The sequence below is a fragment of the Pangasianodon hypophthalmus genome, chromosome 19 (genome assembly GCF_027358585.1).
Source record: "Pangasianodon hypophthalmus isolate fPanHyp1 chromosome 19, fPanHyp1.pri, whole genome shotgun sequence".
Classification (NCBI taxonomy): Eukaryota; Metazoa; Chordata; class Actinopteri; order Siluriformes; family Pangasiidae; genus Pangasianodon; species Pangasianodon hypophthalmus.
In genome coordinates this window covers 9,566,080-9,585,760 of record NC_069728.1, presented here as the reverse complement: position 1 = coordinate 9,585,760, position 19,681 = coordinate 9,566,080, and the positions used below count along the sequence as shown (strand labels likewise).

The following is a 19,681-nucleotide window of genomic DNA, read 5'->3' as shown; positions in this document are numbered from 1 at the left end:
ATATAAATCTGGAATGATTTGTGCAGGTGCTTTCCAATATTAACCGACACCACCTGGAAGCTCCGCCCCTCCCCCACATCTCATATGTTCTCGACTTACCTCGCTTTCTGTCAAGGTAAGGCAATGGAGAATGTTTTGAGTTCTTTAAAGGAAAATATAATCTATGAGTGTATGTTCAACTTTGCTAACGCTAGACAAGAACATAGTCAACATCAGTTAAATATATTTATTATGGAGGCCATTGAAAAGGGTAAAAATGCCTAAGGTTTTGACCTAAAAAAGGTTAAACAGTCCTACAATGAAGTGTCAAATCTAACATTTTAAAAATAATGGTAATGATAATGAAAATTAGAAAGTGATACACTTAAATACACTTTTTTTGCTTTTCCATACCCTTCAGCGCTTAGATGCGTTCAAATACTTTGAGCAGCAGTGAAAAATGTAGGCCATATGCACATTATACAACCACTTTATAAAAAAAGGTTTATATACAAAATGCACTGTTATTGTTTTTTTAAATTAATTAATTATTTATTTTTAACAGTTGTATTGTAGAATCACCTAAAAATGCACCATCCAGCTGAGTTTTCATGATGGCTGCTGCTTTGGTTTCCTGTCTTATTGAGGCTGTCGATTTTGGACAATTAAATTGTGAATCAGAAATTTTTGAAATGGTAAATCTGCAGCAGGAGAAATTCGATATCGTACAAGCCTAGTTCAGATATTTGTGCGAACTGTGAATGAGTTACAGTTTAGGCTTTACAAAGTACCAATTATATGTTGTATGACACAATCATTAAACAATACTGGTTTCAAGTACATTCACCCATGCAATTAGGATTTTCCCATGTGGCATTTTCATGAAAGAGATAATAGAAATACAAAGCCTTCCATGCAGAGATTTGTGGAAATTTGTAATGCTTGTTGGAAATGAGATCGCCATACACACAATAAACTTGCCTAATTTTCAATACAGTCCACATGAAACCCCAGTGAGACTCAAACAGCAACAAACAGCAGAACTGATTTTCTGTAAACTCTATATTCTACTATATAGTCATGCTGATACACTGCAAGCAGCTATCCAAAGACCAAATGGATGTCTCTGAAGCTCCCCGTCGCCATCATTGCTAACTATCCTTATATCATCTTCACATAAAAGAAATTATTTAACATACTAGAGCTATGTTAGAGGTCCCTGGAGGACTAGTGGTTAGGCCACAGCGCTCTCACCGCTGCAGCCCGGGTTCAATTCCTGGCCAGGGAACCAACCCCAGCATGCAACAGTGTGTTCTCAGGGCTGGTCCCAAGCCTGGATAAAATTGAGGAGGGTTGCATCAGGAAGGGCATCCAGCATAAAAACTGTGCCAAATCAAATACATGGACCAATGATCTACTGTGGCAAACCCCCAACGGGAGCAGCTGAAAGAGGAACAACAACAACAACAACTAGAGCTATGTCAGGACGTTCAACACTACCACTGAATGCACCTAAGTTTCACCCTCTGATCGTCTCAACTTTGAGACAGAGAAATGGTGTTGCTTTGGGCTGAAGAGCACAATTCAACTTTGCGTTCCTTTAGATCAGGATTACTGACATGTGTGCATGTGTGTTTGTCTCAGCACTGCAAACAAGACACACCTCAAGCATCCTTGTCAATAAGATTACATATCCTTGTTTTTACTGCTGTAACCTGTTCTAAAACCCACATAAACACTTAAATACACATCATACACATGCTCAATTTAATAAGATTAGATTCTTGTGAGCAGTAGCGCAGTGAAAGAATCACTGTAAGAGTAAATAAGTCTTTATGTTACAAAATAATATAACTTTATTAATGACTTACACTACAGGTAAAAGCTTAATATCACTCTAATATCTCCACAAATACTACCCAGATGCTAGGGTTGTTAAATGTATTACGTATTAATCATTATAATATTAGCCTTGCAATAAGCCTGCATTTTGTAGATCTAACCTCTAACCCACAAAATACAATGGGTTTGATTAATCATAACATTTAGCTCATGCAACGAATGTTATAAATAATTTGGTGAAAATAACACAGACCTAGTCTTAAACTCGAAAACATGATTTTTAAACAGTTGACAGCTGATTTTGATTATGTAGTTATGTGTTTGAGGCAAATCTGAAAGCAGTGCAAGGCATATTTTATATTAAAACATAGAATTATTCATGTACTTCCATAAAATATTAACTTCAGGAAATAGACTCAATGGCTTGAACCTCTCATGCCCAATATACTAATCATCAGAGGGTGACTTAGCGCAAAGACCAGAACAACCTGCAAGCAAAGCTAGTTAGCTAAACTGACCATGTAAGAGATAATAAATTGAATAGCTAACTGAGCAAATGTTAATGATGAACATATTTTGACACATTTGTCTGCGAATATGACAATGGTATTTGAGATACTGTTACTACAGTTCCACTCCTGGAGGACATGGGGTGTTTCTAAATTGCATATTTGCATATATATACACTATGTGTGTGTGTGTGTGTGTGTGTGTGTGCGCGTGTATTAGACCCTCAACCATTTTTGTAGTTTTTATGGCCATTTTTCAAAACACTATGTCTTGCAATATATTAAAATAAACAGGTGGACCTGTAAAGTGTTATGGATAAAGTGGTTTAACAAAAGGCTTGCATTTATTTGACAAAAAATTGTTTTGTTTTTTATTACTCAAGTGCCATTACTGGTCAGTACACCTACAGAAAATCAATCAGGAATCTCTGAGATCATTCAGATTAGTCAAAGAGCACAATAAAAGCATTGTGCTTTGTAAGAGTGCTCATTATATTGCAGGCTTCTATGATCATTGTATTGAACAGCTGATACTGTGGTGACATTTAACAAATGATATATTGTGCAACACTAGTAGAATGCCATGCCGGGTATCTACTTTGCATTTTAATATATTGCAGGACGTGTAATATGGCAATGTAATCACTAAACTGCATTCTGTCCTTATTATGAAACGCTTCTAGAGGGCAAGATCCTAGTGTTATTTAAATATTGAGGTATTTTTTTCACTATTATCGACACTTAGTACTGTGTGTGACCTTGTGATGTAAATATATACATGTGCACACAACCCCAAGCAAACACAAATGTCTGAGTATACCATGAAACAAAGCTATAATGCAGAGTCAACAGAGAGACATACAGCATGATGTACAGCACGATGAAGAAATTCACTGACATAAAAGCTAAATTGCATTAGAACCATGCACAGTAATACAGCAGCATCTCTGGGAAGAGAATGCACCACCCTGATATCATGACAGCTGTGACCAGTGGCACATGTGCATAACATTTGTGTTCAAACTTGCTAAAATCACATAAAAGAGTCTCTAATCAATGCCCCGAGTTACTGATTTCTGTTCAATCAAAGGGAGTGTCTGTGTGTGTGTGTGTGTGTGTGTGAAAGAGAGAGAGAGAGAGAGAGAGACAGACTGAGGGAAGGCTGCTGTCACTGTGGGTGAACCAGCTCCAGAGTACATAGTGTTTTGCACGCATGGAGATCCAGCCTCAGCTGTATAAGCTTTAGAGCTTCCACAAACCATGTGTGTCACAGCCATCAGTGCTGGCATCGTTGCTACTCGTGAGCTGAGCCAGTTTGGCATGTGAGGAAAAGCAGGAACCGGCAAGTACACAAAACACTTCTGCGAACGAAACTGTCCACTGTTTGACTTTGTCATATGAGGCTTCATTTGTCCTTCAGGCAAACACACTCCCTTGATACATAAGGGGTGTCTTCAGACTGAGAAGCCACACATGCATTAAGACACTGGAGAGACAAATGAAGTCCAGGGAATTATAAACTCGCTACAGAGCTATGTAAACACTGCTAATGTATACTGATAACATAGCACTTCATGTGTTATATATACTTTCTCATTCGGTTGTTTACTGATGTCATGTCACTAGGGTAAGTGTAAAACATATTGCTCGTTAACATAGTGTCCATGAGGGGAGACATTCAATCTGAATGGACTGACAGCTCGAAATGACCAGGTCCACCCTTTTGGTTTTGATTAAAATGTAGGGGTGGGTAATATGGTATCATAGATACAAACAATTGGCACACTGAGCTAACACTGGCATGAAATTAGATTGGCATAATCACAGGCTAAGACTGGCATGAAATCAAATTGGCATAATGGGCTAACACTGGCATAAAATCAAACTATTGGCATAATGGGCTAACATCTGATGAGCTATTTGTTACTATGCAATCAGTGAGATACAAATTATTGCAGTTAACAGGCTTTCTTTTTCTAATTAACCATCTAATTCTAGAAGTAAAGACAATACCAATAAAATGTTCACAACAGCCCATGATGATATCAATTATTGCACTAACAACAGCATATTGGCATATCGTCCACCTCTAATTCAAGGCTCTGAATAAGCCTTGTACTGTATCCGTGTATTCACGTGTAAGTGTGTTGGTCTGGAAGGGGAGATGTAACTGCGGATTAGCCGATGGTGTTTACGCTTCACCTTCTACACCAGGCTGAAAGAGAGTATTATGAGTTGGGTTGGGTGGGACTGGCCTCTTATCGGCCATGTAATCAGTAGTATTTAGAGAGAACACCACAGAGGAGGTTTCAAAATAACTTGGAGGTTATGGCACATGTTTGAGGGCGTTTGCTTTTGTGTAACACTAACACTGTTACTTAACTGCTGTCACAGGTTAAAACAGCTTTAAACAGACTTTATCAGTAGCGAGTTAACAGTTCCGGAAACTTCTTGATTACTATTCCCTGGAAAGTGCTACAGACTGAAACTTGAGACGTTGACATAGGGACAAACATCTAGGTTTCTTATATCTTCATGATATAATGAAACCTTGCAGGTAATCAGGACAAACCCTGTTGCCTAGTACACGTAGTATGGGTCTATGCTGTGTACAGAATATAATTAAGGTTTGTGTAAGGTTTATTTGCTGACCCACTACCCAGAATTGGTTTGTACTGTAGATTAGAAGGACAAAAGGATAACCTCAGTCCAGTTCAAACAGCCTTGGGTTCTACCAGCCCAGGTTTAACCAAACATGGTCAAAACTCAGGAGCTCAGGGGCAGCTGACAGGGCTTGCTACATTGCTAGCCTAAAACTATAGAGAAACAGCCCAGCAAAGTATGAATTTAAGCTGAGGAGATCAATTATGGGAGAGACAGTCTGCGAATCATGTGCCCTTCAGCGAAAACATTAGGAGAATGCAATATTAGGAGTGAATATTATTGTGGCAGCTAATAATAGCCTGGAATGTTTTGCCCTATTGCAGGTTCATCCGATTTCTTTCCCTCATTTCCGAGTTGATTGTGAGCGTTTATGAAGAGGAGGGGAGTGAGACTGACACAAGCACAGCCAGACAGAGAGGAAGGCACAAGCATGACCAGAACCGAGGGAAAGCTCCACAACCCCTGAAATATGTACCTATAAGGAACGCTTCAGCAATTTATAGCTTCTGCCTCTCTCACCCTGACAGATAAGGCAGCAGGAGAATTAGTGAGCATATTTTCCAGATTCACTGAAATAGAACACTGCCTTATACAGCGGCAGGGAAGCGAAGGGCAGCAGGGGTTAAATACAATTCCCCAGACTGCCCATGGAGCAATAATATAACGCACAGTCATATATCTGGCCAAAACACAGCCTGAATAAAGACTACATCTGCTCTCTAGCAGGTGACATGCACAGGTAGCAGAGGCTATGAGCGCCTTCATATGATCAAATTAGATTAGAGATTTTTAAAAAATTTATTTAAATGGTAAATCCTCCGTTTACAACAAATCAGTCAAGTTAGTCAAGGTCAATAAATGTGACATATCTAAAAGGAAACTTAATGTTAATGTGGTATATTTATACCCAGGTCTATACAAACTGTTTACAGGGAAAAAAGAACAAGCTGTAATTTCCCAAAACACGCAAGTCCTTCTAAGAAGGCCAACTGCAAAAAAAAGGTAGATTCAACAACAGGGGTGAGCTGTGATCTCTTTCATTTGATTGGCTTGCTCCTCCTCTCTGCCTTTTATCTTATTAGAGAGAGAAAACCTTTCTTGACAAACAAACACCACACAGATGTTGCTCGGCTCTGACATCGTCCATCTCCATGGCAACCCTATTCCAGGGGACTGCTTGGCCGTAATAGCCAGCGCTCTGTTGCATCAACGCACCGTGACTTGCTGCACTGGTCTCCTGGTAGCACTTTACTGTCCAAATGGGATCCCTGTGCGTGCCCATGTTTAGCCACGAGAGGGTTTTTCTTCCCAGAAGCAGAGCTATAACCAAAACAACATATATCTCCCAATGTTTTCCCAATGTCTGTGTAAAACATTGTCGCTCTCATGGATGAGAAACGGCATTAGAAAAGTGTGTACTAGTGTGGGCAAATGCACTTAGGCCATGAAGATGCCGCTCGATAATGTCAATATAAACTCCAGCGCATACATCCGTCAATTACACTATTAGGACAACAAATAGAGCACTAACTACGCATATCTGTGTGAATTAATGCTTGACATATTGCTCGTAATGTGGCTTGTGATATTAACCAGCAGCCTGACAGTTAATGCTATGAACCCTGTATAAAATAACAGTCATAAATGATTATGCTGTCTATGTATATAGAGTATTACATGCAACCTACAAAATAAGATGTTATTAATGTATTTTTATACCACAGCACTGCTGAATTTTCAAATTTGATTGGTCAAAATGTGTTGATTAATTTTCTATAACAGCACAGCTGACAACAGTGCCGGCTCTAAATCAAAATCCATATAATAATTATAATAACTCATTCACATGGGCTTGTGTAGTGGATGATCCACATAATTTAAGTCTAACAAAAACTTATTTAATAACAAAAAAACAGAATCATTGCTCTGGTGAAGGAGAGGTTTGTTTAATGTTTCGGAAAGAAGATTTCAGTCTGTGTAAGTACAAAGATGGAAAGCTGTTCCTGTACCTCCTAAAGTTTTCCTCTGTCTTCTAGACAGAAAACCGTGTGTTTTACTGTTATAATGAAATTGATAACAAGAACTCATTTGTTTTGCAGACGTTCCACAACCTTAAATGTAAATATAAGTGGATAATGTACAATGTGATCATCTTGTAATCATCTGCAAATTGCTATGGTATAAGAAGGATAAAAACACTTCTCTACATGTGGTGGTGATGTTATTTTCCTATATCAGCACACTCCATCTTTTTTCATTCATTACGTATTGCATTATGTATCCACGATTAACTGGAACCATTAACACATTTTCATTTTTCAGGTAAAGTTCACACGTGACAATTTGGATTCTTTTTATTCATAATAAACCATTTTTTTAGATTGTTTTTACATGATATTATCATTAATTTAGCATAATTAGAGTTTGGTTTGTGTTTCCATGATCAGCAGCTTAAGGAATTGAAGTTATAATAAATAAAATAATCTAGACAAAAGCTTTTCAGTTATATTTCTGGTGGATACCAATGATTATTTTCTTTACTCTCTAAAAGATCTTGGCTCAGTTCTGCAAGTACTGCTTACACTATCCCAAAATGGCAAACTGAGAGGTGGCCTACAGCAGTACATGGTGAGGACTGATACGAGTTAATGCTGGAATGGCATTACACACTGCAGTCACCTAATTATATGTTGCTCTAGGGGAGTTTCATTAAATATGCCCTGGTATAAAATGCAGAAAAGTACAAATGGAAAACACGACTCATGTACAGTATTCACTGTACTTGTACGTTTTTTTTGGAGTTTGTTAAACAAACTTTAATTTATTTAACTTTTACCCTGTTATATCCTATATTGTATTGGTATTATAACTGTACGAATCAACATAGTCTGTTGATACCCATAGAAAAGCTTAAGCCTGGACATGAGACAAAAAAATGATGCAGGAGGCACGCATCAGCACGTACTCAGCAATACTGGATGATTATTTATTCCAGTCACAGTAAGTTTGTCCTTCCAATCTTTTGATAGATTGTGTAAGATTGTCAGAGGTTTGGCCTACTGAGATTAATTCTGTAGATTAATTCAAAGACACACTAAGTCCAGTCTTACCAGACAGATGTTAGAGTTGTGTCAGGGACAGCTAGATGACCAGGGACAGCAGGTGAGGATGTTCTGCAAACAGAGACAAAAATATTTACTATCAAAGGAATTAAAAAAAGAAGTGAATAATGAGAACAACACATGGTCATTAGGCACCAACCTAGTGTCAAATCATGCATATGCTTTATATGCTTTATATGATTTATATGATTTGTGATTATTTGGTGAAATTGTATCATCAAGCCACAAGTGTTACGTGCCATGCTAGCAATTTTTTGGTGGTTTCTAATGGGACATACCAAGGAAATTAAATCCTTGATCATTTTATAGCCCATAGTCTATCAAAGCAATCCCACCTGGTTTTCTAATCTGACTTATCTGATTGAGTCTCCAGTTATAAACCTTCTAGTCTCCCTGACAGCATGCAAATATCAGTAATGAGTGGTGCTTATTTTTTTAGCCAGAAATGATTTTATGTCATGTAACATTATATGTGGCCACAAATATTCCCTTGATTAGATTAGCTGATGCAAAATATTGTGATCCCAAAACCCTGGGACAGAACCTCATCCATGTACAAGACACGAAGGTTGTTTTATGGAGAAAAATACAACACCATTAATTCCTCAAACTGCTTCTTTGGCAGTTAAATGACACGGCAGAGCTAATACCATCTGCTGTATCCAGGCATATTACATACAAATATCAAACAGCACTCTTAAAATAGCATATGACAGGGAACCGGCAGAAACAAAGCTGCTGCACTTATAGAAGAAGTAGTGGGAGTAATTGTATAGTGAATGGTGTTCCCTGAAAAGAAAAAAGAAGTGTTACCAAAGCCACGTTCACATTCATCACACTACTGAGATCAGAGAGACTGCTTGAGACAATTCCCTTCAACATTCATTAGCACTGTGCGGCTGATATGTACCACTCAAAAACTGTGAACGAGGTGAAGAGGGTAACATGGGCTTTGCTCACATAATTCACCCCAGGAGTCCAAAAATAATTAGAGTTCGTCCTTTACCCTGTGCAATCACTGGCAACAAGGTGAATTCCAACCTCTGTTACACATCTTGATGTTTGAGGGAACACTAGAGCTTATAAGGAACAGGAACTTGAGGAGGGACTTTTTTGGAAGCAGGAGAGATTTGTTTGAACACAACAGAGTGTAGGACAGAGAAAGCTCCACTGTTGTGGTCCCTGTCAGTGAGGAAAAACATGTGAAGCTCTCCAGGTGCTTGCGTCACTACGTCCGTCCCTTGTGCAGCAGAAATGAGGTCTGCTGCTCGCTGTCTAATTCTGCATCGGTGCCTTTTTCAATCTCACTACACCGCACACCTCCATTCCCCCACTGCCTAATTAGCAAATTTCATTAGACAGGTGGGAGCTTGGTGTTGAGGGCCAGCTTCAGTGGCACCTATTCCTGCTCACACACGCCAGCACGCGCATACACGTGACTAAGCCCAGTCAAAACCACTATCAGTTGGAGTGTGTGTGTGTGTGTGTGTGTCTGTTGAGGGTCTCTTTGTGGAAACACAGATGAGGAATTAAAATTAATTTTTTTGCAAAATCTTTTACAGCAGCTGTTGAAACAAAACGAGAAGAATACTCAAGCTATTATAATTGCTGATGTTAGGATGTGAGGCTCATACTGTAACTACTCAAACCCTTCATGTTTGGCACAAGCGATAAGCTGGTCCTGTGGGGATTCTCCTTCCATGTCCTTTAACTAATCAATATCATGGAGCTAAAACAATAACAATTATACCGCGATGCTGTGGTAAATCTCTCCAATCTGATTGGTCAAAAGATGTTGATTAATTTTCTATAACAGCAGGGTTCTGACAGTAGTGCCAAATATAATTCAAACCACTGGTTTAAATTAATGTGCTCCTACTAATACATTATTGTTTCTATAGTAACTGCTAATACAAAGTACAGACACTGCACATTAATCTAAGGCTACTAATAAGAGTTTTAAAAATGTATTGTTACTTAAAAAAGAAAATGTATAATCATTACAGTGTTGAAGCTTTCTGTAAGGAGACAGAGGACATTAATATTTCTTGTGTAATATATCTTGTGTAAAAACAAGCTGTGATTTTTATTTTCATTTTGTCTTATTCAGGAAATGCTATAACACAAGTAATACCTGAAAATAAGTTATCTCGTGAAAATTCTACATAAAACATTGTAATCGTTGGCAAACTGCTGTTTCATAAGAGACACAAAATGGGTTGGGCCACACTGTTATTGGAAAATTATCAACAATGGGGTGGTGTGTATCGAGTTAATGTTACCACCCTGAAGTTATTGGATTATTTCCCAATAACAACATGCCTCAACATGTTTTCTTCTTTACTTAAACAGAGAAATATTTGGAAGCTGATTTTTTCTTGCTTCTTTGTGGTTTTCAGATTGTAAAGAGATTGCAGAAACACTGACACTGTAACTATATAGGGTGTGATTTTGGGTTCTGCCATTTGTAGTGGTGTCTGAAAACACAGTGGAAAATATCCAATGCAATCAATGCACAGCTATAGGTAGTGTCTAAATGATTTATACTATTGGACACGGAATACCCATAATGCACTGTGCAGCCTGGTTTGAATCCTACTCACCTTGACTGAGGAAAACAGAGAGCTAAGATGGCAGTGCTACTACTGACCTCTGACTTACAATAGTGGATCGATTTGAGAATCCATTTCTATAGTGACGTGTCTTTTTATAGTTTATACTTGGGTTACTTTATTCTCCTTAGATTTGATACTGGTAAATCATGTGATGAATGGGAATAGTGCGTTTGCTAACATGGGCGTGTTTATGTGATGGAATGTGACGGTTGCTGCAGAGTGATGAACAAACCTGTGTGACGTCGTCTCCCTTTCCTCAATTCTGGTTCCTAAAATAGTGTTCCATGTAGAGTGATTTAGTGAAATCCGTCCCTAGTCCAGTGTCTTAAGTTCAGCGGACACAAAAACTCTACCTACTTTTACATGGTAAAATTCAGTGACTGTCCGAGGTACATTTGAAAAACTCACTGTAATTGGCACCTGGCTTTAATTAACATGTGAGTGTGACGTATAATTAACATGCGAGTGAGTGCATCACACAAAAAGTATTTGAATAGTTCACTGTGATTGAGCCATGACAGCCAATCAATATACACAACTGAGAGCACAGGGTGCGTTCCAAACCGCACACTATTGGCTTTGGGATTTGGGACAACACACACAGCTACTACTACTACTACTACTACTACTAATAATAATAATAATAATAACAATAATAATAATAATAATTGCTTGGAATTTGTTTCATAAAAACTCACATACATTTATATAGACACATTTTATTAAAAGTTTAAGGGATACATTTTCTTTTTTTTTTTTTTACTTTACTTGTTGTCTGCTACTTTTTGTCTGCTGCTGTGCCACTCTAGATGCTGTGACAAGAAGGTGATACTTTCCTTAAATTCCATACCATACATGTGTACAGTACTTCTTGTTAATTCTAACTAATGTAAATATTCATAATGTTAAAATGGTAGATACAGTCCACAATATGCAATAAGTAAATGGGCTTTACCAGTCCCTTTTCAAGTGTACAACAGAATAAATTATTAGGGAGTTGGAAGTAGTTTTAAGTATGAATATAAACACTACCTGGCTAAACATTTAACCAAAGAGAGCTTCTTAATTAAGCATAAAACAAGAACAAGAATATTGATATAACTCCATTCACACAACATGTAGCAGTTTTTGAGCAGTAGTGATGAAAAAAAAAGTTTATGAATGCTTTGTTTTCACACGTCACTGTGTGACAGGTAGGCCTTTCACTTCATTCTGCAAGACAGCCATGCATACTTTGCTCTATATTAAATGGTGTGATGGCAGACTACTAAAATAGCCCAGTCTGTGAAATGCGTCATGAAGTTTCCATCAGCAGCAAAATTAACAAGCAATGTGATTTGCCTACAAGTAATGTCATGTGGTCATCATGTCATGTGGTTTTCTTATCTATGAATTTCACATTCATAGAAAGGCACATCCCATATTGACTACAGCTTAATTTCTGGCATGTACAGCCACAGTAGTGTTAATATGCACAACTGCAAGTCTGCAGTTGGCATTTTAAAATCCAATTACACAGTGGTCCAGCTCTAATGATGGCTCGCCTTCAAAATTCCCTTAGTTATTCATATATACTACAAGTAAATCATATTTATGATTTATTTTCCTTTTATGATACTACAGTGTCCTTAAAGACACTGTCCTTAAAGTCCTTAAAGTCAGTATTTACAGTGTTTCAGGTAAACCCTGAAGCTCATTATTTAGTGTGTCCCAAAGCTTTTTATTCCTCTCTAATCACAGCAATTTCCCAATGATTACAGCATTTAATTTAGTAAAGAACAACACTACAACACGACAACGGCCAGCATTTCCTTGTGGACAGAAGGTGTCCAAACGTATCTGTATTAGTGTGGACATGGCCTCAGTAACTAAAGCTTCACACAAAAATATAGATGGTGATTTTCTTCACTCCATTTCAGTACAATTCTTAATGTCTGCAGTTCTTGGAGTTATCATGCTTTCACTCATTCTGATGCAATTTAAGACAGCAACTGATAAAAGATAGATTGCAGATAGATCAATTTTGAGTGATTTGAATAAAGGAAATCAGCACTTATATTTGTGTATGGACCTCTAGTTACTGAGTCTGAGGCTGTTTTAGGCTGAAATGTTACTCGATGGAAAATTCCTTTATCTAGAGTAAGTGCTGTATGTTGATCAGGGTCGTGCAGCCAATCCCAGGCCCATTAGGCGTGAGGCGGGAATACAACCAAACCAGGGTATCAAACACACACACACACACACACACACACACATTCACATGCAGGGGCAATTTAGCGTAGCAAATCCACCTACCAGCCTGTTTCTGGGAGGTGGGAGGAAACCCGGGAGGAAACCCACATAATCATGAAAACAGTAACACAGACAATTACCCAGGCTCAGGATCAATCTCTGGACCCTGGAGGTTTCTGCAGGACACTTGGGGTACATGTTGTTCTCTATTAGTTTCACCCCAGGGAACGTTCACCCCACGATAGCTAAATAATGCAATAATTATTAATGGAGTTTTCTTGAGTATGGATATGAGTGCTAGCTTGTAGCAGGGCTTGATAAATGTGTGTGAGAAACTCAGAGAGTTCTAAGGGTTATAAATGTGTGTGTTTTGCTTCACAAAAAAATAGATAATTAGATATATAATCTGGTTTCTATGCACCTGTGAACAGCCTTGGATGTTCATACCCTGCTATGGAACAAAAAACATTCATATATTTCATTCCCTGTCTAAACAAACCTTTGTCAAAACATAAGCGCTGTTCAGCGTACTTTCAGTTTATAACGGCTACATATTACAACAGTTACGAAATAAAACGAACACTAAGATCTCTGTATTTTGCATTTGTCTCAAACATGATGGATCCAGAAGTGAGGATCTTAGGGAGTCAAGTTTTGCGTTATGAAACAAAGGTCGACAGTTTAATTGAAAGTGCAAATTACGTTCACATGCAGCCTTGCCACCAGTGGTTTCAGGCCCAGGTTGAGTGAATGTGAACAGAGGGATGTGTTTCCAGTGGGGGGATGGAATTAGAAAGAGCAGATAATAGCTTTTTGCACTGTTCCTAAGTATTTTTAGACTCACATATGCAGTCCAGGAACGGAATTCGTTTAGTAGATTTCTTTGTTCCCGGATAGGAATGAGTCCTGAACAGTATGTACTGATATGATTGATGGGATTTCAGGTCAGAGGTCATTGGGGAAATAAAAGTGAATGATTGATTGAACAAATGTATTTTCAGGCCTGTTGATTATTCTATATTTAAAATTCTACATTTTCAATTTTATATAAAAACAGGCTGAAGTCCAAATGTCCATCTGATAAACAATTTGATGAAATCAACAGTTAATGTGGCGTTGCCGCCTCACAGCTCCGGATCTCCGGTTCGATCTTGAGATGGGTTACTGTCTGTGTGGAGTTTATATGTGTGGTGTTTATATGGACTTCCCCTGGGTTCTCTGGTTTCCCTGGATTGGCTACAGTAAACTGCCCCTAGGTGTGAATGAGTGTGTGAACGTGTGTGTGCATGATGCCCCGTGGTGGACTGGTGTCCCATCCTTCCACCTTGCACCTAGTGTTACCGCGATTAGTTTCAGTAAAACGGTTACTGAAGATAAATGAATGAATGTACCATTAATTAAATTCCTGTTGCTTAAATCAGTGGTTCAGTGAAGTATAGCCAGGGGTCCGCAATATTTTTATTTTTTTTATAGTAGTGGAAACCAATCTACCATTATCAAAGGTATTATATTTATTATACACTTCTTGTTGTATAATTAGCTAATGTCACTGAACACTTGAAATTAATAGGTTTAATCCAAACCTCAATACCTCAAAAACAAGTAGGTCTATAAATAATGTCCAACTGTGTATGAACTGCATACGAATAAATATCCATAGACACTTAGACATGGCCTTGAACTCAGCTTTGCACAACTGTACATTTAACACAAGCAGTTAAATGTGAACCAGTTTGTCTTTTTGACTATCAAGGTCTCATACAACATGCAAAACCCATACATTACATTCAGCAACACTGCAGCTGACACATTTTACAGCAGCATCTTAAAATCACATAGGACTTGCAATTGGTATGCAACACCAAGCCTTTAACAAGCATTACAGGGCTTGTGTTCAGTCATATGGCGAGATAGCTGAGCAGGAGACGTCTGCACACAATCTACTGGCAGCTTTTTAGTGCTGTCGCATTAACCAAACCCCAAAAAAGGCTATAAGAAAGCCAACAAATAGGTGCTATAAAAGTAGTAAAACATAAAAGGACTGTTGGACAGATTAAAAGCCATGTCACCTTGCATAACACATCAGATTAAATCCCTCATGCTGTGTTGAAAACCACCTATGCGAGGTCTATTTTTAGTTGGTCTGTACGTAAGCATGGCAAACATCCACACCTCAGGGGATCACAAAGCGCCCACTTTTAGGTGCATATAAGTGTTGCATGCTCATTGAGAAGGATGCACGACTGTGTAGCATCTGTTACTGGTAGAAACTGTTTTTCTACCAGTAAAAAAAATGAAACCGGTTTTCTACCAGTAAAAATAATGCAGTTATACTTACTGATTCTCACTGTCCTTTATTACGTAAAACAAAAAAAATTCATAAATTTGTCGAACTAGTTTCAGAAGTAGATACTACTTCAGATTATAATCATAAACTAAGCATTATTTATATTACTCTGCATGCACACTCTTAGAAAAAAAAAGGTTACATCTGGCATCCTAAAGGGTTCTTTGGTTTGCTCTTCTAGGGGAATCCTTAACGTTTCCCTACAACAGTGGGTTTCCTATCAGTAAAGGTTTCAAAGACAAATCTATGACTGACTGAAATGCAACCTTAACCTACATGTTCACCTAATACAGAATAACAAGATGTAAAAAAAAATAAAATAAAAAAAAAAACTCACCAGTGCTGCATATAGTGTTTCATTGGGACAACAACATCTCTTTTCCTGTGAACAAAAAATAATAATAAATCAATTAATTAGAAGTCATTAATTAATTAAAAACAAAATCTGAATAAAGCAAGAATTTATTTGAAACTTGACACTGAACAAATTCGAACGTTTCATCTTTATTATCTATAAGCTGCAGACTAGACAACATTTGGATTGCTTTCCAGCCAAGGACAACAGGCACAAAATTACAGTATCAGGAGTTATTTGCATAAAAGGCAAATGCAGGCTGTCTCAGACAATTATACTAAGAAACACTATGAGTCACCATGTTTTCATCTATCAAATAAAAACATCCTTACAGTGATCATCAAGGCATTATTTGAAGAATTCAGTGCTCAGTTTATTTTGGATAGGCTGATAAATGTGTTAGGACTTGCAACCACTTCACAAAGATCCAAGGCACAAATAGAAAACTGAATGTTGTAGAACTGGTAAAGCTGTGATCAATAACCTTGAACAACAGGGTGCAGTTATCACTGTCTTATCATACAAACAGTTGCTGCTGTTTGTACGACTGTGCAGACACATGCATTCACACTTTTCAGGAAGTCTGCTCGCCTTCATTATTTCATTAAGAAAATATGTCCTTGATTATATAATGTGTCCATGAACCACAGGTCAGCTGGCTGAGCAAAGGCCTCAGACTGTGACAGTACAAAAACCTAAGATCTTTTAAATCTGACAGCAGCTATAAGAGTATGGAGCTGTCACATCTTCTACACATCTTTTGTACAGTCTAATGGCATGTCTAGCTTCAGTCCTAGAAAGTGAGAGTATATACTTCAAACAGAACAAAATGGTTGTGTTGTCAATACTACAATCCATGTTTCCTGACCTTAGCCCCACTGGCAGGTGCAGACTTGTATTCCTTACTCTAATGAGACACACCTTTCCTATTAGTTTCACTACCGTTACTGAATAATTTACAGTAATTAGTAAAAAGGCTTGACTATGAATAACTGAATAATAGGCCAAGAGTTTTCGCTCAACTGAACACAGAGAGATCAGGTTCACTGGAAAACGTGCCACCTGTTATTTGCTTCAGAAGTTAATACTTGTAAAAAACATTCTGAAATATATGTTTAGAAAAGAAATCAGAGTTACTATGCAGTGAATATACCTGCCCAGGTGCTACTCAAAGTCTCAGATGCTGCTCCATCTGATTCATGATGGCCATCTGATCTAATGAATAAATTTTTCGAAGTCAAACAAGTGACAAGTGCTTGCATTTCATCTGATTTTGTAATTCATATGTAAAGATGGGATTGTTAATCCTAACCATAACACTGATAAGATGTACACAAATGTCTCACAATAGCACAGGCACCAAAATTTGACAGAACACACAGGGTTAACCACTGCAACTTTTGAACTGAATTGTTCCGAATTCGTGTTCTTTTAAGACCTAGGGTGGCAAGTGAACACTGCACAGAACTGATGTCCAGTGCTCAAACCATGCAATAATGTTAATTACATGAAGGTACAGTATACTGCACTAAAACAAACAGACCTGTGTGAAGAGTCTAAGGCTTCCAAATACATTTAAATCATGTAACTCACTTTTTATTATAGAACTATATGATAGTAGCAGTAATGTACAGTATATTTAGGCAAGTGAACGCTGCACAGAACTGATGTCCAATGCTCAAACCATGCAATAATGTTAATTACGTGAAGGTACAGTATATTGCACTGACACAAACAGACCTGTGTTTAGAGTCTAGGGCTTCCAATTACATTTAAATCATGTAACTCACTTTTTATTATAGAACTATATGTTTTTAGTAGTAATGTACAGTCTATTTAGGCAAGTGAACGCTGCATAGAACTGATGTCCAACGCTCAATCCATGCAATAATGTTAATTACATGAAGGAAAAGTATATTGCACTAAAACAAACAAACCTGTGTGCAGAGTCTAAGGCTTCCAATTACATTTAAACCATGTAACTCGGTTTTTATTATGGAACTGTATATGATATGATGTAGCATTATACTGTACTGTATGATATTAGTAGTAATGTACACAGTGTACAGAATACAGCGTTCTATATTTTAAATATGTACAGTATATTTAGTCAACCAAAGCACATTTATTTTTCTGCTTCCAGATTTACATTTGTAGTTTAAAAAAAAAAAAAAAAAAAAAAGGATTATTATCATGCTAAAATTGGTTAAACCACAACAAATCCCGCTACCTCTAACAGTAAATGTTGGTGACATTGGCAGGCTAAGGGGAAGTCTGTGCAGTATGGAGAAGTGCTAGCTGACAGCCAGCACGCTAGCCTAGAAGCTAACAGCAAATAACATCCACAGCGTTTTATTTAAGCGCTAATATAACACCACTCGGGCTGCTGTAATATAAAAATAGCACAAAAGCACGGCTGTTGTGCAACGGGATAAAAACGAGGAGCTACAGCTGCGCCCTGCACACTTTCCCCTTCTCCCCTTCATCCCTCCGGATTCAGTGCCAAATGTCTCCGGCTAGCACCTTTAGCTACTGGTAGCCACTTCAGAAAATAAATAAATAAGCAAGTGAGTAAATAAATAAATAAATAAACCAGACCTCAAGTGAAGACAGAGCTTTTTATTTATCTCTCCTCTCTGCCATCGTCTCTTACACACACACACACACACACACACACATGCATATACACACACATACACACATATACACACACCACCGATTTTCCCTTCACTCGATCTCGGACCTCCCGAGTCAACCAGCTCCATCTAGGACACAGCATAGAAAAAAAAGAAAAGGACTGGCTGAATCCCTGCAGAAATGACACAAACATCATCCCTTACGTGAACAGCTGATTTAAGGAGCTGCTGCTGTAAATCCGGCGCTTGTCAGATCCCTGGGCCGGATTTTGTCCAGCTGCTGTCCTGTCCTCTCCTCTCCTCTCCTCTCCTCTCTCTCTCTCTCTCTCTGTGTGTCCCTGCCTCCTGATAATGCTGCCCACTCCTGTTACCTCTCGCCCTCCAGTGGAGAGCCGCTACACAAACCCTCCCTCACTCCTTCCCTTTCTCTCTGCTGAATGAATGAAAGGTTAGCAGGGGGAGTGAGTCATGCACAAGTGCCCTTCCTCCAGCAACTACAGCGGTTAAAGAGGTGGAGGAGGAGAGGAGGAGGAAGAGATGAGGAGGAGGAGAAAAATAGCTGTAAATCAACAGTATGCTGGAGTATATACTGCTCGTGCAGCTACTCCAGCAACTCCTAAACCACAAACAGAAATCAAGGCTGCACTGTAACCTAAAAATGAGTGCACTTGAAGAGGAATCAAACCAATCAGCTGCAAGTCTGCTTTTCCAAGAACTCAGCTGAAGCCATGTGATAGAAACTGGGTTATGTCATATTCATGTCATATTACTCCATCTACTCGTTTCGAGCTTGAACATCTCTTTCTCCTCTCATGGACAGAGGAATGATGTACTGTAGCCGGACCTTTTTACAATAGATCGGCCAGGTTTGACCCCATGGCAAATTAAGGTGAGGCAAAATACACTCCGCTTTATTAGGAATACCTGCACGTTCATGCAGTTATCTAATGAGACAGTCATGCAACAGAAGCACAATGCAAAACACCATTCTGTGTAAACTCTAGAGACTGCTTTGTGCGAATTTCCCAGGAGATCAGTCATTTCTGAAGTACTCAAACAAGCCAATCTGGCACCAACTTTCATGCTTAATGTCACTGAGATCACAGTTTTTCCCCATTCTGATGTTATGATGTTTGATGTGAACATTAACTGAAGCTCTTGACCTGTATCTGCACGAGTTTATGCATTGCTCTGCTGCCACATGATTGACTGATTAGATAACTGCATGAATGTGCAGGTGTACAGGTGTTCCTAATGTGTACTAATGTGTGAGTGTACTAATCTGCATCCATAGAAATTGATATAATGTAGCTACCCATATCTGTGTATGGCCTGACATAAAATGCACGCACCTAAATAACATCTGTTGGTCATCAAACA

The 19,681-nt window shown here is 38.3% G+C and overlaps 1 protein-coding gene across 5 annotated transcripts in view; it reads right to left on the bottom strand.

Annotated features, from left to right (window-relative positions):
* LOC113545235 (1-phosphatidylinositol 4,5-bisphosphate phosphodiesterase beta-4) overlaps nt 1-18,773 on the bottom strand; it is a 71,495-nt gene extending 52,722 nt beyond the window's left edge. For 4 of the 5 annotated variants that reach the window (XM_026944463.3, XM_026944465.3, XM_026944466.3 and 1 more), the window contains exons 1-3: nt 18,506-18,772; nt 15,648-15,692; nt 8,105-8,167 (exon numbers count right to left, since the gene is read on the bottom strand). The gene's annotated coding sequence lies outside the window, so the exon portion shown is untranslated. Of the gene's footprint in view, nt 1-8,104; nt 8,168-15,647; nt 15,693-18,505 lie in introns of all 5 variants that reach the window. The other variant, XM_026944464.3, reaches the window with a different exon arrangement.
* Nucleotides 18,774-19,681: the final 908 nt, after the last annotated feature.